The sequence below is a fragment of the Gossypium hirsutum genome, chromosome D09 (genome assembly GCF_007990345.1).
Source record: "Gossypium hirsutum isolate 1008001.06 chromosome D09, Gossypium_hirsutum_v2.1, whole genome shotgun sequence".
Classification (NCBI taxonomy): Eukaryota; Viridiplantae; Streptophyta; class Magnoliopsida; order Malvales; family Malvaceae; genus Gossypium; species Gossypium hirsutum.
Window position 1 is genome coordinate 16,847,004 of NC_053445.1, and position 22,896 is coordinate 16,869,899.

Here is a 22,896-nt window from a genome sequence, read left to right on the forward strand (position 1 = left end):
GGCTATGTAATTTTCTATGGAATGCCCCATAGTCCTCGCATGGTAGTCGAACTGGACGCTCGCATTGTACCAAGTAGGGTACAGGGGTTGTAGGGGTTTTAGATAATAAGGGGCAACAACATGTGCATCGAATAACCTCTGATGCAGCTCCTTATATGACATTGGGATTGGCGTGAACTGGAGCTTCTCAGTGCTTTACCTCGTTCCAGATTCTTGTCTTGATGAGCCTGGTTGGTTGGCAGTCACCTTTCTCGGTTGATTCACCGTAATCGACTTTAAGTAACCTTTGTTATATGTACTCGCGTTGTTTACCTCATTCTCCTTTTTCTTCGAGGCTGACCTTCGATTACTTTCTCTTGCATCAATCTTCCCTCTTCTGATAGCATTTTTGATCATTTTTCCATTCATGACTATGTCAGAGAAGCCTTTGGTGGCACTTCCTATCATGTGTGTGATAAACGAGGCTTTCAAGGTGTTAATGAAGAGCATTGTCGTCTCTTTCTCCAAGAGGGGCGGCTGAACCTGGACTACAACCTCCCTCCACCTCTGTACATACTGCCTAAAAATTTCGCTTGGCTTCTTTTCCATGTTTTGCAAAGTGATTCTATCAAGAACCATATCTGTCACATGACTATATTGCCTCATGAATGCTTGAGCTAGGTCCCTCCATGAACCAATCTTGGCACGGCTCAATTGATTGTACCATTTGGACGCTGCCCGTACAAACTCTCTTAGAAGTAGTGTATTAGCAGCTGATCATTGTTAATGTAGCCAGTAATCCTTCTACAGAACACGGTGATATGGGCTTCGGGACAGCTAGTTCCATTGTATTTTTCAAATTCAGGCATTTTGAATTTGGGAGGAAGTACTAGGTCTGGGACTAAGCTTAGATCCTTAGTGTCAATTCCCTGATTATTATCAGCGCTTTCAAAGGCTTTAAATTTTTCCTCCAACCATTTATACCTATCTTCCCACTGTTTTGGCAATTCCGCATTCGCCTTTCCTTCTTCAGCTGTTTCATCAAAATCGGGAATAATAGGATTAATTGGGTTATCTCCTAGGTTTAAACTAAATCCTTCCTGGAAAATCGTGGGGATTGTGACACCAGTTTATAATTGTTGCGTCCTAATTGTGACAGACAGTCCTTTTGAGTATATTTTAGCTTGGGTTTGCACATTTGGTGGAGTAAAACCTGGAGAACACAACGGATCCTCCTTACCTTCTCCAGGATTGGCCGTAAGGCCCTTTCCCTTGTCTACTCTTTCTGTCAGTAATGGGTCAATTCAGCCATCGCATCTTTTTGAGCTTTGATAATTTTTTCCATCATGTCCTCTTGGATTTTATCTAACCGCTCTTGCATTTGTACTTGTAACCGTTCTTGCATATCCTTTTGCATTTGCTCTAATTTCTCTAATCTTTGGTCCATTTCCTTAGTTTTCCAGCGAGTACCGTATTGGTGCTTAATTGGTGAGCTTTTGTCAGTTTCCAGATTAGTTGTAATGATTTTAACCGATTAGGGTCTTTCAGTGGACTCTAATGCATATGATGCAATGTAATGTGAATGCATAAAAACAAAGAGGCGTCGATTCTGATTCAATTTCATTTAGAAAACTTTACTAGAAAACAAGATTCTTTGCATAAAACAGATTACATACATGGTTTTGCCATAATGCTCAGAACTTTAATTTTAATAAGTAACAAAGCTAATACCCGTCCCTGACTTGATTTCAGCTCATACTTTACGTTCAGTGCATCGGCTTGTATCGCCAAAGTCTGCAGGTGATCAACTACCTCTCGAATTTGAACCATAGCTTCTCCCATGATATGATCTCTATTTTTGACTGGATTCTGAAAGTGGTGAAGTTGCTCTCTCTGATGACTTTTGTTGGTTTCCAGGTACTCAGTTTGGATTTCACAATTTCGCAATGCCGATTCCAAATTTTCTATTCTTTCTTTCATTTCTTCGATCTTGCTCAAGCTCGCTCTCAATTCCATCGCGGAATTTTGACTTTGGTACTGATGAAGAGATCTTTCTAACTCAGCCACTCTACCTTTTAGTTCAAAATTTTCCTTTTGGTTCTCTAACAAACTCTTCTCTAAAGCTCCATTTCACGTTTGAACCTCTCGAAATTTCTTTTCCCATCTATCAGCCTTGACCTTTTCTTCCCGAATCTCTTGACACCATTGTTCTGAAGTTTTCCCTACCCAGTAGTTCTTATTGATAACCTCAACTTCTTATAGTCTTTCTTCAAACTGTCCAGATCTTCCTCAGCTTTGTTCTTACCTTTTTTTAATTTCTCAGTCTCTAACTTTTGAACATCCACATCTAATCCCAAGTGCATCTTTTCTTCTTCCAACTGCTCGATCTTTTTTGAAGCTCTGCATTCCTCTTCTCAAAATCTTGCTTGATAATTTCCAATTTAGAGGGAACAACCCACAAATGTTCTTCTATCGATGGACTATCTCCTTGACCTGGTCTTGGGATATTATCATTGATTCTGCTAACCCACCATTCATTATATTTAGGAGTCGTCATTGGGCCTACGGCTAATCTCTTCATCTGACGAGTTTGGTCCCACGCACTGGTTACCTCTCGGATCTTCTTTTTATAGCCATTGTCTTTATACGAGAATTCATACTCAGATAAAACTTAGGTTGCCGGTATAAACTGCCTTGACCTATACTGTCTTAGCACCATCAATGGAGCATAACCAACAGCTCCCCAGATTCCAAGTAGCGGGACCCAATCAAAATTACCACATCGGTACAAGATCTCATCCAGAAGTAACCATAGGGCTCTCCACTCGATGTCCTCCTCATGAAGATCCTGAAAAATGGCTAGCCATTTCTCTTTCGAGATGTTGTCCCTCCTTGGCATAACTGCTATCTCTTTCAGTGGAAATAACTTTCAGAGAAGACTCGATACGAAAACTTATTGATTTTCCAAAAATGGCTGTGGAACCATGCAAGTAGAAGCTGCACACATCCGATGAATCTGCCTTCACCTATCATTCGACATGCATTCAGTGACCTGAAGGTTTCTGCCAGAATTGCTGGAACTGGTGTAACCCTATTATCAAGTCAGTCAAAGAGATCTGAGGTCGCCTCATCTACGTGCCCTAAGGCCCTAGGAAAAATTACTAGCCCATAAATGCTCAAAGCAAAGACGTCGACCTTTTTCCTCGCATCATGGTGCACCAAAATCAACTCTTGCAGGCTTTTCAAAGGGATGCATTTGCTTTCCCCCTTCTACTTGATCCGTGCTGTGACCCGCTGCTCACTCATTTTGGTGATGTTCATCAACTTCTTTACAAAGGTTGGGACATTAACGGGTCTAGAGTAGACTTTATCAACTTGGATCTTTGGGCAACGTAGTAAAGCTGTATATTCTTCTATAATGGGCACCAAATCAATCCTTCCAAAGGTAAAACAATCATACACGGGGTTCCAAAACTGAGCGATGGCTCGGAACAAATGTTCGTCAACCTTAATGTCGAGTAGATACGGCAAATCCCAATAACTAGAGTTGAACAATTTCTTAGTTTCGTCATTCCAATGATCCCATATCAACTTTAATTCTTGAAGGCTATTTTGCGTTACACTGATACGGGTGTAGTCCTATAACTCCGACATGTACCCCCCAGCTAGACTATCTCCTTTCTCTGATTGTGTTTTCTCTGACCACACACGGACAACAGCATTGTCCTCTACTTTATCAAGAAATCCGTTCTCCATGCCAAGCTTTCTAATTTAGTAATCGAACTTGAATCGACACTCTTTTGAATATGAAATGACATGCAAACATAAAAAAAACACCATAAGTTAGTGCAACATAAAAACACAACTTCAAGTAAGTAAAAAAAGGAATCAAACACCTATTGGGGCAACCACTAGGGTTTTCGCAGTACGATCAAGGGTGGGCTCCTAGGTTTTTCTATATGCAGCTCGGTTCTAAAGTTGAGGTACCCGAACCAGCAGATTCCTCGATCCTCACCCATTATAGGCTCATATGGATCTAGTTCGGTTCAGGGGAATACATTTCCCTATGGCTACACGGAGATGAAAATCTCACGAAGACATAGGTACGGATGTATCCCGAAAGTCATCCACTATCCTGCACGGAGGTGAAAACCTCACGAAGGAGTAGCTTCTTACTCCCACTTAAAAGGGTAAGACTTATCAGTTTTTATGCAATATGATGCCAAGATATAAAATTCAATTTACAGTGATCATACAAAAAAATGCAAGGAGAGGATCGTAATTTTCAAATCAAGTTTTCAATTTTCGACAATAAGACAAAAAAACAATCAATTTTACGGCTTGACTCTCTAATGTCCCCAGCGGAGTCGCCAAGCTGTCAAAACCATTTTTTTGAAAAACAAAAAATTTAATAGTCGACTTAAAAACGCAAATTTGGAGTCACCACCGATTTTTTTAAGAGGTGTGATTGGGTCACCTTGAAAACGATTTTAGGTCTATGAAATTTGAGAAAATAGGTTCGAGAGTCGGTTACGCACGAGGAAGGGTTAGCACCCTCGTAACGCCCAAAATTGGTACCGAATTGATTTGTTCAATGTCTTAGTGTCGAGAAAAGATTTTAAAAATATGATCCTTCCTTTTCTATTAATGTTAATTTTATAAAAAGATGCTTGGATAAAACGAGGCGAATGTTAAAGACTTCCTCGTCTTAGAGTAATAAAATGTCACGCCCAATACATTAGGACACGATATTTTTAGTCCTCGAGAATAAGCTTGTCTTTTAATTTTCAAAACTCGTGCGGTGAAGTCAAAAAGGGATATTCAATTGCTTTAAGTCAGATGAAAAATTGAAACCCAATACGTTAGGGCACAAATTCTCAAAATTCCTAGTATTGAATATATCCCTTATTATTATTAAAAATCTTCATTTCGAGAAAATGACATGTCACATCTAATTCATTAGGACATGACGTATCAAATTCCCGAGGATGAGTTTTTATATATGTGTTTTGATTGAAAAAAATTTCGATTATTTGGATCCAACGATGAAAATTGGAACCCAATACGTTAGGGCTCCATTCTCTCGAGGGTTCCAAATTTCGAGGATTGCGTTATTTTGAAAGCTTTTTGAATAAAAATGCTTTTGATATCCGAATGATATGAAACATAACTTTTTAAGCGAATAAAATGCAATCGAATGATAATGTATAACGCGAGTTGATTATTCGTAAAATTAAATCTACACTAATTAATACAAACAATCAATTAATACAATCAAAGAATTCCATACACTTGAGAGTAGTGATTACGTGTAAATATTAACAATTAAAAGCTAATGAATTAAAAATCAATAATGTACATGGATACATATACATATATGAAAATATACATATAAAGAAAAATAAATACACATATATGGAAGTTTGAAATAAATCAAAAATAGAGTTAGAATAAGAAACTACATAAAATAATAATATCCCAATAAATTTTTAAAACAAATATCATATAAGAAGAAAATCAAATACAAAAAATAATATACATATATTTTATCAAAATGTTACGTGAAAGGAAAATCAAACGAGTAGTGTACATAATAATAATACATATTGATTTAAACAAGTAAAACATGCGAAATGAAAGACCTCATATGAATAATGATAATGATAATGATAATAATAATAATAATAGTAATAATAACAATAAGAATAAACTAATTAAAAAGAAACAAGTAACACAAAAAGAGGATTAAACTACAACTAAAGTAAAATTAATCGGGGAATAACATAAATAAATAAAATAAGGGCCAATGTGCAATGCGCAAAATACATGGAGGACTAATTCGGAAATAATCCTAGCCCTCCAAAACGCTGTGTAGTGGCAAGGACTAAAATAAAAAGAAAATAAAATAAAATGGAAATTTTTAAAAGGGAAAAGAACCGATCTGAACCCGGCACAAAAGAGAGAGGACCATTTGCACAAATCACCCAATGGTCGCAAAACGCGGGGATCCTTCCCCGGGTCGGGTCACATGCACGAGTTATAGCCTTATACGGTGCCGTTTTAAAGCCAATGCAGTAGGCCCTAAACGGTGTCGTTTCATGCATCATATAAAAACTAATCCAAAGCTCTAAACCTAAATCCTCATCAGTCTTTCAACCTAGCCGAAATGAAGACGCTTTTTCTCTCCAGCGCCGCAATCCCAAAATCTCATCCATCTCCGATTTCAAACGGAGTGAACGGAGCTCCGCTGGCGCGCTCGCGACGGTAAGTTTTCTCTTGCTCTCTCTTTTTTCTTTCTTTGCTCGCGATTAATAAAACAAAAGATGAAAATCTCAAAGAAAAAAGCGAAAAGAACCAAAAAAAGAAAAAAAATCACCTTTTGAAAAACCCCTTTTGATTCTCGGTTTTCTTTGTATTCAATCTCTTTCTGTGTGTGTCCGTAAAAAATATTACAAAGGTCTCTCCTTTTGTTTTATTGGTTGAGAAAAATGAAACAACATCCAAAAAATGAAAATCCAATTTTTCTCCTTTCTGTTGCGTTGTTTGGCTCTATTTGCAGGTACGACGTACGGCGAGGGACGTGGCGTGTACGGAGGCGCGAACGTGGTACGTACGGAGGTGTGCGTGGCTGGGGAGAGCAGTGCTAGAGGTCACTGTTGCAGCGCTCGTTCCATTTCCGAAACCCTAGGGTTTCCTATTCGATTTGGTTTTGGGCTAGGGGTATTCGGTTGCATTTTGGACCCGGTGATCCGGGTTTAGCCAATTGGGTCCAAGTTAGGATCCATTTAGGTTCAGTTGATGGGTTTGGGGATCTGTTTACATCGGGTTTAGGGTCTATTTTTGAAATTGGGCCTCTGTAACTTGGGTTTGTAACTATGGACTGATGGACTTGTTTTTATTTTTATTTTTTAAATATTTTTGTTTATTATGAATGGGCCCCGGGCAAATTGGGCTATTACAGAAGTAATTGCAAACTATAAAAATGGTGCTTCTAAACATAATTGCAATCACTAGAACCTAATTGTATATGTTTGATTGGTCCCTCTACTAGCTCAACAAAAGCTCAATCAGATTACATTTGAATCAGAATAATATTCTATAACTTTGGAGATAATTTAATTGAGTTGATTTATTCGATATGGAATTAAATTAAGTGGACATAAGAATTGTTCAATTGGAGAATTTGATTAAAGATTTTTTTTTGAAAAAATAATTTGGACAATCTATTTGATTTTTGGAAAAATTAAATTCGATCAAGTAAGATTAAATTAATCAAATTAATTAAAATTAATATGATATTTTTGTAAATTAATTTTAAATTCTGACAATTGGCACAATAGGTAATTGAACTTGAAAATTGGACCTCAGAACGTAAATTGGGCTCGAGAGCCCAAAAGCAAGACCAAGACCCAAAAATTGGCCGAAATGGGTCTGGTATGTGAAACAGGGCTGACGATCCGACTGGTGGCTAGACCGGACTGGCTCGGGGTGCAATAAATGTGTCGCACCTGCATCACCAGACTCATCCTGTTGGCCGACGGTAGTTGGTCATCGGTGGTTGAGCAGTGGAAGAGATACGCTCATACTGAGACTTTACCATAGAATTTGATTTTAGATTAACTATTACAAAAATATTAATAGTTTAATAGTTTAATATTAAATTTTATTTCATACTTATCTTAATACTATTTTATTATTTTAATATTAATATGATTATCTTAATATTAAATTAAATTTAATGTTTATCTTGTAGATAAACATTCTATTATTTTAATAAGATAAATTTAATATTAAAGTAATTAAGTTTAATCATAGTTGAACTCTCTAAACTCTCTAATGTTTATCTTGTAGATAAACATTCTATTATTTTCATAAGATAAATTTACCATAGAATTTGACTTCAGATTAACTATATAAAGAAAGCATTGGGTCATTATTTACACACACTTGAATTCATTAGGAAGTTGTAGAGAGAATTCACTAAAAGGATTATTTTAAAAAAATTTCTAGAGATATTTTTTGATTTACAAATTGACCCAAAAGTTTAGAGAAATTACAAAATTAACCCACTGGTAAATTTTGTGAAAATTTTTCTAATTAAAAACGAGCCCACACTTGACAGATGTGAGCTTGAGGATAGCGGAGAAGACTACTTAGTTGAAGCGCTCACAAACGAATCGAAAAGGGACAATTTTGATTAAGTGTTTATTACATTAGATATCACAACCAAGACCTTGTTTTGGAAAAAAATTTTTACAACTCTGGTTTTTCCCTAAATTTATTTTCTGCTACATTTTCCAAACATGCTATTCCAACAATTGGTATTAGAGTCAAATTGTGTTCTATCTATAAGTAGAAACAAATAATCAAAACAAATTTATCTTATTCTTAAATGATTTGATTACATAGAAAGTAACATTCTTTATATTTTATGCATGTTTTGAGTTATATATGGGAATGGATGCGATATAATATATTTTGTATATAATTGTTTTTTGCCAAGGTTGTGGTTCTTAGGAAATAGACCGTTGACTATCATCTCCACGTAGGGTTATATTTATTTAAAATTCGTAGAATTCTTATTAGTTGGAAACGGACACAGGACTTAAATGTAATTTTTCCAAAAGAAGTCCATAACGAGGAAAAGATGCGATGGCGGTTGAAGATCCAAGGATTGCCTTGTGGTGAAAATTTATGTAATTTTATTTTTCCATTTATTTTCTAGAAATAGAACCATGGAAACATTGGGTGGAAATTTTCTTTTAATTACCTATCTCCTTATATATTTGTTTTATAATTGCTTATAATAATTATATCATGTACTGTTATAATTGTGATATATATATGAGATGATCCATAATTGATCGATTAAAAATAAGAAGTGTGGTAATGAGAAAATACATGTGTTGTATTGTTCTATTCACTTCTCTATGTTATTCGATACATGTCTAGGATTGGCTCTAGCTAGGGAAGACTTGTTTTCAAGCGGTCATATTTGACTCACCTCCCTTTCCTAAGACCTTACTTGGTGCACGGTTCGCATTCACTTTGTAACACCCCTAACCCTTATCCATCACCGGAATAGGTTTACAAAGCATTACCGTAAAAATGTAACTCAAACAATTCATTTCAAACATTTCATAACCATCCCAAAATCCAATCAAACACGTGCTTATCGTTCCTTATTCAAGCCTTCGCGGCCTTAGAAACATTTTAGAAATGATTTGGGACTAAATCGGGAACATTTAAAGCTTCATGGAAAAAGATGGAAAAATTCACACTATAGGGTTCACACGACTGAGACACATGCCTGTGTCTCAGGCCGTGTGGACATTCAAAGTAGGGAAACACGGCCGTGTCCCAGCCTGTGTAACTTTCTAACTTGGGTCACACGGCCAAGCCATATGCCCATGTGTTAGGCCATCGAAATGATACCTTTAAAAACCTACAAGGGACACATGCCCGTATCTTAGGCCTTGTGGACAAGAAATAGACCAATTTCAAGCCATTCCTTTCACCCATTTCAATCTCACACCTACAAGACATTTGCATATATAATCAAGCTTTCAAACATATCAAAGCATGCATATTAAGACCAATTTATTAGGTCATTTACCCTTACAACCAATATGCCATATAGGCACCTCAAATGCAAACATAAAATTTATCTAAACATATATATGTACTGAACACATTTCATTAATCAACACTTAATTCATTTTCCATTTCAAAACTCATCATAGATTGACCGCATTTATACTATTAAAATTAGTTCGTATTTACCTAAAAGCATAACTCCACTTACACTTATATAAACATACCAAACATGGTCATTCCAAACATACCTAAACATGTGCATGTTTAAGTACCATGCTTGGCTTATACCATGTCAATATAACCTATCATTTGAATCATTATTTTCATGCATCTCTAATACACATATACCTAACTTAAATATATATATGACCATAACTCATCCATATATATATTTAGCTTAATTTCATATAATTAACCACAAGCCAAATTCACATTCAAACATACCAAACGGGTCATAATTCAACCAATTATACTTGACTAAATTTCATATCAAGTCATGCTTTAAATGATCATTCCACAAACATGCCAACACTTACCACTTTGGCCATAAAAACCATGCATCAATTTGATCATATAAACACCAACCATTAAGCATCAAAATAACATAAGTTTCGCAAAGTCACAGCAATATTATATGCCAATATCATCAACCAAACATTAGACATAGTCCACCTATACATGCCATTATAACATTGATAAATACATCAAAATCTACCAATATAATCGTTGGATAACGTGATAGTTCTCCGACTAGCTTCCAACCCGATCGAGCTTCCGATAAGCTGTAAAGTAAAAAGAAAGATAATCACATAAGCAATGAATGCTTAGTAAGCTCATATAAACTATAAGCATAATATTACATTTTAGTAATAAACATTATAGGTTAAATATAAACCTATACCAATGCCTCAATATTTATCGAACCATAATCATCAACTCATAATGGGATAAGTTTATCAACACCATATACATACATATCGTTCTTAGCATAGTAGGATTTTAGAAGACTTTGAACCTGTCCATTTACTTACTTTCCATTGCATTTACTTACTTTAGCTTAAATAAAAAGGTTAATTCATTAATTAGCATATTTGTTCATGAACTAGGTGTATTCATCCATAACATACGTAAGCTTCCCACATATAAGTACATGTTTCAACACATAAATTCCCTTTTATTTCATCATATTTCATTTCAACTATGAACTTACACTATAGCAAAATAGGTTTTTAGCAGGTTTTTTTGGCCCTATAGCGATGATTATAAGCGCCGCTAAAAGAGTTTGTAGTGCTTCAATAAGCGGGGCAAAAAATGCCGCTTTAGATAGCGCCGCTAAAATTTGTGGCGTTTATATGGTAAAAGGCTACAAGAGAGTCGAGCATGTTGTGGTATTTGTAGTTAGAAACGTCGTAAAAGATCATGTTCTTTAGCGGAGTTTGTAGTAAAAGTGCCGCTAAAGATCATGTTTTATAATGGCGTTTCTGGGAAAACGCCACTTACATTAAAAGATTTTACCAACCCATTTTATTTCATATAGAACCCAAATTTGCAACATATTTTCTTGTAACTTCAAATCCAACAATAAACTTAAAATCTAAATGGTGCTATCACGAAAGAAATATGTATATGATCTAAATTAATAACTGAAATAAAAAAAATATTCAAAATTTATATTATTAAGATATTCTCACAATAAGAAAACAAAAGTCTAAGATGGCAGATGCTGCGATTGATTCTGCTGAAACATCTTCATCATATTTTGAAGCTGTAGTTGGTGTAATAGCCCGTTTTCAAGGAAATCAAGACAGTGGTTTTAGGACCAGAAATCCAAAGTTGGAAAATTATTTTATTATTATTTTATTTCCTACAACAAGATATTATTACTTTATAAAAATTTCGTTTAAGAAATTTTACCATGTACATTCTCAATTTGGTGAAAAGGACTAAATCGCGTAAAATGAAAAAGTTGAGTTTTAATTCCTAAAGGTATTTAATAGCTATAAAATATTAATGTATGAGCCCTTATGTTGTAAATAAACCATTAAAATTAGTAGTGGACAAGTTTGGACATCATTAATTGGATTTAGTAAGGTTATATAAGTAATTTAAGAAATAAATAAATAAAACAAAACCAAATTTACCATGTCCATCTTCTCCTAGCTGAAATTATAAGGAATAAATCACAATTTTTGGACCTTCAACATTATGCCAACCATTGTTAGTGCATGTAAGTGCATTTTTATTCAGTTTTTAATAATTCTTATGTTTTTGAAGTCGTTATAGCTTAATTTAGATAGCCTGATGACTAATTTGAAAAATTGTTAAAAAACTAGGGTTTTACCATGAAGGTATATTAGTTTTTTTTCTATTTGGTGAATGAAAATGAATGTTTGATGAATTTGTCTTTTAGGGATTTAATTCAAAAAGAGAAAAATGTTGATGTAAAAATGTGAAATAAATGGAATATATGGTTTGTTAGGGGCTTATTGGATATTTTGCTAGCATGGTTTGGTATTGAATTGCATGAATATCCATTTTTATAAGCTAGGCACTAAATTGCAAAGAAATTAAATGTATAGGGGTAAAATAGTAATTTTTCCAAAATATGACTTTGGGTTAAATTGAATGAGTTGCAAATTAAAATGAGTTAAATTTGTCTGTATAGATCAAGTCAGACCTTGTACGGAGTTAGATCGGGGCAAAGAGAAAGTCTAGGATTAATCACCTCTGTATCAACAAATATTCCTCGAGGTAAGTTCATGTAATTAAATTGTGTTTATGTGTTTTAAATTGAAATATATATGTTATGAATTGTCATACATAATTACCGATTACATATCCAATGACGTATGTTGATTACAAAACCTCGTTTAAACCTTAGGAATTCGTAGGATACAAATGACATGTCATTATGGTTACATGATTTGCGTACTGGTCCCAAACGCCATACCGATGGCTGAGGTCTTTCATGTGTTGTGGATAATCTACATCTCGTAAAAGCATACCGATTTATAGCTCATGAAAGCAAACTGATTTATAGCTCGTGAGAGCATACCAATCTATAGCTCGAGTGAGCATACCGATTCTTGGCTCGTATGAGCATTTATGTACTTGAATTAATGGATTACAGTAAAATGAGTTAGCACACTATGTGTAAGCTATCCCGAGTATCCAACGATATTCTAAGCGGTTGAACAGGCAATGTTCTGATACGTATAGATAAGAGTTTTATACGAACTATTACAGGTATATACATGAATTACATGGACATGTTATTATATGGTATATGGAAAGTTGAATTGGATGATACATGTGTATAGAACTTGATCAATTGTTGTGATCATCCATGTTTATTGGCTTATATATGTATTTACATGGCTAACATGGGTAGTGTATATCTTCTTAGGCATTTGGCCAAATTCTGTTGGGATATGTTTTCATTTACTTACCTTTTATATGACTAAATGGTAAGTTAAATTTTATGTTATACGAATTTACTAAGCTTTGGGTACCAAGCTGCATTTTAGCACTGCTTTTCACCCCCAAACCGATGGTCAATCTGAGCGGATAATTCAGATACTTGAGGATATGTTGAGATGTTGCATCCTCGAGTTCAGTAGTTCATGGGAACGGTATTTACCTTTGATTGAATTCGCTTACAACAATAGTTTTCAATCAAGTATTAAGATGGCACCTTACGAGGCTTTGTACGGTCGTAAATGCCGTACACCATTGTTTTGGACCGAGCTCGGTGAATGTAAAATTTTCGGAGTTGATTTGATTAAAGATGCCAAACAGAAAGTAAAGGTAATCCGTGAAAGTCTGAAGGCAGCCACAGATCGTCAAAAATCGTATGCGGATTTGAAACGAAAAGACATTAAATATCAGGTGGGAGATAAAGTGTTTCTTAAAGTTTCGCCTTGGAAAAAGGTACTCAGATTTGGCCGTAAGGGCAAGTTGAGCCCGAGATTCATTGGGCCGTACGAAATCTCTGAACGAGTTGGTCCGGTTGCGTATAGATTGATTTTGCCCCCTGAACTTGAAAAGATTCACGATGTCTTTCATGTTTCGATGCTTCGACGTTATAGATCCGATCCCTCACATGTGATTAATCCCTCAGAAGTTGAAATTCAATCTGACTTGAGTTATGAAGAAGAACCGATTCGTATCCTAGCTCGAGAAGTGAAAGAGTTGCGAAACAAAAGGTTTCCGTTAGTTAAGGTGTTATGGCTCAAACACGGGATCGAGGAAGCTACTTGGGAAACCGAGAGCTCGATGAAAGAACGATACCCAAACCTATTTACCGGTAAGATTTTTGGGGACGAAAATTTCTTAAGTGGGGGAGAGTTGTGACAGCCCAAAATTGACCCTAGTCGGGAAGTGGTTTCGGGACCACTAAACCGAGTCATAAAAATAATTAACCGTCATAATTGATGCTCATTATATGTACATGTGCATGTGTGAAAATTTCGTGTTTGAATTTTGTTAATTGTAAGTGAATTTTATCAAATAGGACTTATGTGAGAAAATTTTGAAATGTGCTAGGCAAATGCAAAGTGGCCTATTAATGCATATTGTGAAAATCATGGGTTTGCATGTCAATTTACCCAAATTAAGGCATAGTGGCCGGCCATGCTATGAGTGGAAACATGTCACAAACATGTTATGTTAGTGAGGTATGTTAGGAAAAATAAAATAAGGAGTATGGGTAATAAAGAAATGGAAACAAAAAAAAATGTGTGGTTGTTTCCCCCCCCATTGCCGTGAGTTAAAGAAAAGAAAAGAAAAATTTTGTTCATCGTTTTTCATCTTTTTTTGGCCGAAAATTCTAAGGAAGGAGGAAGGAGTTCTTGCTTCATGTTTGGTTTGGAAGAGGATTAGGAGGAGGTTTGGCCATACTTGTATCTAGATCAAGGTATGTTTGAGGTTGTGCCATGAGATTCATGCATGTTTTTAGTTGCTAGCTTGAGTTCTAATTAGCCCATGGTTCAAATCTTTGCTATGTCATGGGGATGATATTCGGCCTAGGTGGATTTTGTGTTAATGCCATTGCATGCTAAATATGAAGCTTGTTAATGATGCATGTGATGGTGGATTGATGATTCTTGAATCTTCTTTTTAGCATTTTTGAGTGAGCACATATGTGCATTGGTTGCTAGATGGAGAAGAATCAGCTAGTAAGTTGTGTGCTAAGGCCGAATATAATTTTTGTATATTAATGAGTAATGCATGTGTTAAATTGATGGAAAGGGAGAGGATGCTTTACTAGTGTATATATGTGTGTATTAGCCAAGTTTTGAACTTGAAACAAAATGGTGTTTAGTCAATACAAGTAACCATACTTGTAGAATGTATTAAGTGTTGCAATCGGCCCCAACATAGACATGTATGTTCGGCCACATGAATAAGTACATAAGCCATGTGTATGTTCGGCCATAGGTAGCCTATTGATGGCTTTAGCTTGACTTAGAAAATTCGGCTAAGGGGAAATTTAGCTAGTATGTTGAATTCGATTCGTGATTTCGTACACATGTGACTCTAATGTCTAATGTATATATGGGCTAAGTACCTTGAGCTTCTCTTGTGATGTTCGAATGAATTGTTTAAATTGCTTGATGTGATTAAAAATGCGTATGACCATTGTGTATTTGAGCTAAAAGGGTGGCCATATGACCTATCAAACTCCTTGTCATATTCGACCATAAGCTAGCAAAATGAGACTTTAATGAGTTAAATTTGTTTGAATTAGCTCAAGAGCTTAGAGGACCCAGTTGGATAAGGGAAAGGAAAAAGTGGTCGAGTAGCCATCGGAATCGTTCGACAACATCCGAGGTAAGTTCTTGTGTAAAAGAGCTTAAATTATGATTTGATTAGATCATGTTTTAAGCAAATCAAAATCATGCTCCTTGTGTGTGGCTATTGAGCCGAAATTGCAAGAATGATAAGTGTCTTGTGTTTGAGTTTTGCTAACGAAAACGAAATACGAATGTGCCATGATTTATTGTTAAATGTGCATGGTTATTTGAATGATGTCCGGGCTAAGTCCCGAAGGCTTTGTGCTAAGTGACCATATCCGGACTAAGATCCGAAGGCATTTGTGCGAGTTACTAAATCCGGGTTAAGTCCCGAAGGCATTTGTGCGAGTTACTAAATCCGGGTTAAGTCCCGAAGGCATTTGTGCGAGTTACTATAACCGGGCTATGTCCCGAAGGCATTTGAACGAGTAGCTATATCCGGTTAAATTCCAAAGGTACGTGATTTGGGAATGAATGATCTTGCTGTAAAAATTTCAGTTAATACGCTTGAAACATCCCAACATTGAGGTATGTTTCGTATGTGCTTTGAATTAGTTGAGCCCTTACAAATAAGTATTCGCTCAGTTGATAAATGAGCTACCGGCCTTTGGCTAAGTTGATCTTTGTGTATGAATAAAAGGGTTGGTAATGTGAAGTAAGTATGATATTGAAAAATTGTGCATATGAAATTATCCGTTTAGCTACATGAATGCTATACTTTTGTTGTGCTGGAATCCCTTGCTCAAAACTTACTAAGCATAAATTGCTTACTCCGTCTCCTTGATTCTCTGTTTTATAGATTTTGGTTCTCCAGCTATCGGACTCGGGATTTTGAAGTCGAAGTCACCCACACTATCAAAGCCCCCCCCCCTTTTGGTACAATTTTGGTTGAACTTCGAAATGGCATGTATAGGACTACCCTTTTTGTTAGGGGTCATGGACCCTTTGGTCTTGTATAATTTTGGATAGCCATGCGAAAATGGCTTATATATGTTTGAGTATAATGTTATAATCATTTGGTATGGATATGGTTATTGAGAGGTGTGGATATGCTTAACAAGGATTGGCCATGGGAATGGTCAATCACTATCATAATTTGTGCTATTTATGCTAAAAGGGTTAGTTGAATCATGGAAACTATGAAATAGGTAAAGTCTACCTTAAAGGCAGATGCTGACAGCAGCAGTGATGTAGATTTGGAAAATCACTAAAAATAGTAGGAAGGGAATTAAATAGTGAATAAATTATGTAAACGAACCTTGATGAATCTATTTTCATAGGAAAGTAACGAAACGATCATATGGACAGTATGTTAAGAGATATTCAGGTTCTCGTAAGACAGGGCCAGAACGGTTTCTGGATTCCCTGTTTCGACTTTGGAAATTCATTATAAATTAACCAGAGATAATTAGGAGTCATTCCATATATTTCTAGATTCCTCTTTGAGTCTAGTTTCTATAGAAATAAACGAAATCAGTATTGAAGCCCTGTACAGGGAGATATCCAAGTCGTAATGCGCAAAGGTCAGTGTAGTCGATCCCTGTAACATGGGAGTCTTTGACTAATAAACTGTACTAATTGGCCCAACCAAAAATTGTAAAAACAAATATGTAGATGGGCATATGAGTCTAGTTTCAGGGAAAATTTACGGAACTGGATTCCGAGTTTCTGAACTCAAGATATGATTTTTAAAGCGACTAGTACGCAGATTGGCAGTGTCTGGGAAATTTGTTTATAAGTGGTTAAAGTCTGTTAACACCTCGTGTTCGACTCCGGTGACGGTCTCGGGTTCGGGGTGTTACATTTGATTGGTATCAGAGCTACGGTTTAGTCGATTCTAGGACTACCGTAATGCGTTGGGTCTAGCTATACATGCCATTTTATGTGATTATTTGATAGTGTGGTGATTTCTGACAATTGTAAATGCGTTTATTTATAGTAATGGACCCCGATCCCAACCGAGCGGTAGCTGATGATCTTGAGAGTGTAGCGCCTGCTCCCGCACAAGGGACAGCGCCGGCGGACTCTCAACCTAATGCTAGTAACCCGAATGATGAAGCTAGACAAGCTTTCTATAGCGTGATGAATGATTGGTTCAACCAATACATTCGAACTAATACGGCTGTTCCACAACCTCCATTCCCGACTAATACCACCCCGCACCTACAATACCTCCGGAAACTGACCAAATAAGGTCAAATAAGCCCCAAGTTGACAGAATCCGAAAACATGGGGCTACTGAATTTAAAGCTACGGATAGCGACGATGCCGAGCAAGCTGAATTTGGTTGGACAACACTATCCGGGTACTCGATGAGCTATCTTGTACACCCGATGAATGCCTAAAGTGTACTATCTCCTTGCTACGCGATTCTGCCTACTATTGGTGGAGTACTCTGACTTCTGTTGTGCCCCGAGAGCAAGTAACTTGGGAGTTTTTCCAAACTGAGTTTCGGAAAAAGTATATCAGTCAGAGATTTGTTGATCAAAAACGGAAGGAATTTCTTGAGCTTAAGCAAGGTTCTATGTCAGTTACTGATTACGAGCGAAAACTTGTTAGACATAGTAGGTACGCTCGGGAATGTGTTTCGTCCGAGGCTATCATGTGTAAACGCTTCGAGGATGGGCTGAATGAAGATATAAAAGTGTTCGTGGGCATTCTTGAAATACGAGAGTTCGTAGTACTTGTCGAGCGAGCTTGTAAAGCCGAAGAGCTTAGAAAAGAAAAAAAAAAGTTGATGTGGGAACTGGAGAGTTTCGTAAAAGATCCTCGGGAAAGTCTCTTCAACAGGCATCGAAGAAATTTCGAGATGATGTGGGCCGGTCTAGAGGCACTTTGGGCCTTTTTAGACGAGATCGTGATCGACCCTCTGTGGGTACACGAGGCACTTCGGTCGCCAGTGTTGGGAATGAACGTCGAGACAGAACGAAATGTCGATATTGCGGTAAATGGCATTCGGGGAGTTGTAGATTCCCTGACTGCTCCTGTTACAAGTGCGGATCAGTTGACCACTTCATTAAAGATTGCCCGAGGTTGTCTGAACAGAATGTAAATTAGAGTGGGAAACCGGGTGCTACCACTGCTCGAGGTAGACCATCTGGAAATACGGGCAATGCTAGTGGTGGTCAGAGAGGATCTAGAGATGCTACGACCAGATCCGAGGCTCGTGCGCCTGCTAGAGCTTATGCTATACGTGCCCGCGAGGTTGCTTCTTCGCCTAATGTTATTACTGGTACTTTTACTCTCTTTGATAATAATGTAATTGCTTTGATTGAACCCGGTTCTACTCATTCTTACATATGTGAAACCTTAGCATCCAGTAAGACTTTACCTATTGAGTCTACTGAGTTCGTAATTCAGGTGTCAAATCCCTTGGGTCGTTACGTGCTTGTCGACAAAGTGTGTAAGAAATGTCCCCGAGTAATTCGAGGTTCCTGTTTTCCGGCGGACTTGATGCTTTTGCTGTTTGATGAATTTGATGTTATTCTTGGTTTGGATTAGTTGACCGCGCATGATGCGGTTGTGAATTGCAAAAGCAAGACTATTGATTTGAGGTGCGCAAATAACGAGATGATCTGAGTTGAGTCTACGGACTTAAAGGGGTTGTCAGCTGTAATATCCTCAATGTTGGCCCAGAAATATGTAAGAAAAGGGTGCGAAGCATACCTTGCGTATGTACTTGATGACAAAGAATTAGAAAAGAAACCCGAATCTGTGCCGGTGGTTTGTGAATACCCGGATGTTTTTCTTGAAGAATTACCGGGTTTACCACCTGTTCGGGAGATAGAGTTTGGTATTGAGCTTGTACCTGGGACTACGCCAATTTGATAGCTCCGTATCGCATGGCACCAACCGAGTTAAAAGAGTTGAAAGCTCAGTTGCAAGAATTGACGGATAGAGGTTTTGCTCGACCAAGTTTCTCACCTTGGGGTGCACCAGTATTGTTCGTGAAAAAGAAGGACGGAACCATGAGGTTGTGCATTGACTATCGTCAACTGAATAAAGTGACGATAAAGAATAAATATCTGTTACCGCGTGTTGATGATTTGTTTGATCAACTAAAAGGAGCCTCAGTGTTCTCAAAATAGATTTGAGATCGGGCTATTATCAGTTGCGAATTCGAGATTCGACATACCCAAAACTGCCTTCAGAACGTGATATGGTCACTACGAATTCTTAGTGATGCCGTTTGGGCTCACTAATGCCCCTGCGGTATTTATGGATTTGATGAATCGGATCTTCAGACCATATTTGGATCGGTTCGTAGTTGTGTTCATTGATGACATCCTGGTCTATTCAAGAGATGAGACCGAACATGCTGAGCACCTGAGACTAGTGTTGCAAATTTTGCGGGATAAGCAGTTATATGCTAAGTTCAGTAAGTGTGAGTTCTGGTTAAGAGAGGTTAGCTTCTTGGGTCATGTGGTATCCGCATCGGGTATTCGAGTTGACCCAAACAAAATTTCAGCCATACTTAACTGGATACCTCCGAGAAATATTACTGAGGTTCGGAGCTTTTTGGGACTTGCCGGTTATTACCGACGATTTGTCAAAGGTTTCTCGATGATAGCCACACCAATGACGAAGCTACTTCAAAAGGATGTTAAGTTCGAATGGATGGAGAAATGTCTGAAAAGTTTCGATCAACTGAAAACTTATTTGACTGAAGCTCCAATTTTAGTGCAACCCGAATCAGGCAAAGAGTTTGTCATTTATAGTGACGCATCCCTACTTGGGTTGGGTTGCGTATTGATGCAAGAAGGTCGAGTGGTGGCCTATGCATCGAGACAATTAAAGCCACATGAGAAAAATTATCCGACCCATGATCTTGAACTAGCTGCCATCGTATTTGCTTTAAAAATATGGCGACATTACTTATTTGGTGAAAAGTGCCATGTATTTTCGGATCACAAAAGTCTCAAATATTTGATGACTCAAAGAGACTTAAATCTGCGACAAGACGTTGGCTTGAGTTGTTGAAAGATTACGAGCTTGTCATTGATTACCACCCGGGAAAGGCTAATGTGGTTGCGGACGCCTTAAGCCGGAAATCATTGTTTGCTTTACGAGCGATGAATGTGCACTTGTCTGTTCTACCCGACAACGTGTTAGTAGCTGAATTAAAAGCCAAACCATTATTGATTCATCAAATTCGTGAAGCCCAGAAAGTTGATGATGAATTGGTTGCAAAACGGGCTGAGTGTGTTCCGAACAAGGAATCGGAGTTTCAAATTGATGATGATGATTGTTTGAGGTTCAGAAGTCGTTTGTGTGTTCCAAGGAATTCGGAACTCATTTCGATGATTCTGAACGAAGCCCATCGTAGCCGAATGTCAATTCACCCGGGGAGTACGAAAATGTACAACGATTTGAAACGTCGGTTTTGGTGGCATGGTATGAAACGAGACATCTCCGACTTTGTTTCGAGATGTTTAATATGTCAACAAGTGAAAGCAGAACATCAAGTGCCTTCAGGATTACTTCAGATGATCATGATACCCGAGTGGAAATGGGATCGAGTCACAATGGACTTTGTGTTCGGACTGCCAATGTCAGCAAGTAAGAAAGATGCGATTTGGGTTGTTGTCGATAGACTGACTAAGTCGGCTCACTTTATCCCCGTGCGTACGGATTTTTCATTGGATAAACTAGCTGAATTGTACGTTTCTCAGATTGTGAGATTACACGGGGTACCTATTTCTATCGTGTCGGATAGAGATCCGAGATTCACCTCACGATTTTGGAGGAAATTGCAGAAGATTTGGGTACCAAGCTGCATTTTAGCACTGCTTTTCACCCCAAACCGATGGTCAATCTGAGCGGATAATTCAGATATTGGGATTGTTGAGATGTTGCTCTCGAGTTCAGTAGTTCATGGGACGGTATTTACCTTTGATTGAATTCGCTTACAACAATAGTTTTCAATCAAGTATTAAGATGGACCTTACGAGTTTGTACGGTCGTAATGCCGTACACCATTGTTTTGGACGAGCTCGGTGATGTAAAATTTTCGGAGTTGATTTGATTAAGATGCAACAGAAAGTAAGGTAATCTGTGAAAGTCTGAAGCAGCACAGATCGTCAAAAATCGTATGCGGATTTGAAACGAAAAGACATTGAATATCAGGTGGGAGATAAAGTGTTTCTTAAAGTTTCGCCTTGGAAAAAGGTACTCAGATTTGGCCGTAGGCAAGTTGAGCCGAATTCATTGGGCCGTACGAATCTCTGAACGAGTTGGTCCGGTTGCGTATAGATTGATTTTGCCCCTGAACTTGAAAAGATTCACGATGTCTTTCATGTTTCGATGCTTCAACGTTATAGATCCGATCCCTCAATGTGATTAATCCCTCAGAGTTGAAATTCATCTGACTTGAGTTATGAAGAAGAACCGATTCGTATCCTAGCTCGTGAAGTGAAGAGTGCGAAACAAAAGGGTCCGTTAGTTAAGTGTTATGGCTCAAACACGGGATCGAGGAAGCTACTGGAAACCGAGAGTCGATGAAAGACGATACCCAACCTATTTACCAGTAAGATTTTCGGGGACGAAATTTCTTAAGTGGGGGAGAGTTGTGACAGCCCAAAATTGACCCTAGTCGGGGAATGGTTTCGGGACCACTAAACCGAGTCATAAAAATAATTAACCGTCATAATTGATGCTCATTATATGTACATGTGCATGTGTGAAATTTCGTGTTCGAATTTTGTTAATTGTAAGTGAATTTTATCAAATAGGACTTATGTGAGAAAATTTTGAAATGTGCTAGGCAAATGCAAAGTGGCCTATTAATGCATATTGTGAAAATGATGGGTTTGCATGTCAATTTACCCAAATTAAGGCATAGTGGCCGGCCATGCTATGAGTGGAACATGTCACAAACATGTTATGTTAGTGAGGTATGTTAGGAAAATAAAATAAGGAGTATGGGTAATAAAGAAATGGAAACAAAAAAAAATTGTGGTTGTTTCCCCCCCCATTGCCGTGAGTTAAAGAAAGAAAGAAATATTTTGTTCATCCTTTTTCATCTTCTTTTGGCCGAAAATTCTAAGGAAGGAGGAAGGAGTTCTTGCTTCATGTTTGGTTTGGAAGAGGATTAGGAGGAGGTTTGGCCATACTTGTATCTAGATCAAGGTATGTTTGAGGTTGTGCCATGAGATTCATGCATGTTTTTAGTTGCTAGCTTGAGTTCTAATTAGCCCATGGTTCAAATCTTTGCTATGTCATGGGGATGATATTCGGCCTAGGTGGATTTTGTGTTAATGCCATTGCATGCTAAATATGAAGCTTGTTAATGATGCATGTGATGTGGATTGATGACTATTGAATCTTCCTTTTAGCATTTTTGAGTGAGCACATATGTGCATTGGTTGCTAGATGGAAAGAATGGCTAGCAAGTTGGTGTGCTAGGCGATATAATTTTTGTATATTAATGAGTAATGCATGTGTTAATTGATGGAAAGGGAGAGATGCTTATAGTGTATATATTGTTATTGCCAGTTTTGACTTGAACAATGTGTTTAGTCAAGTA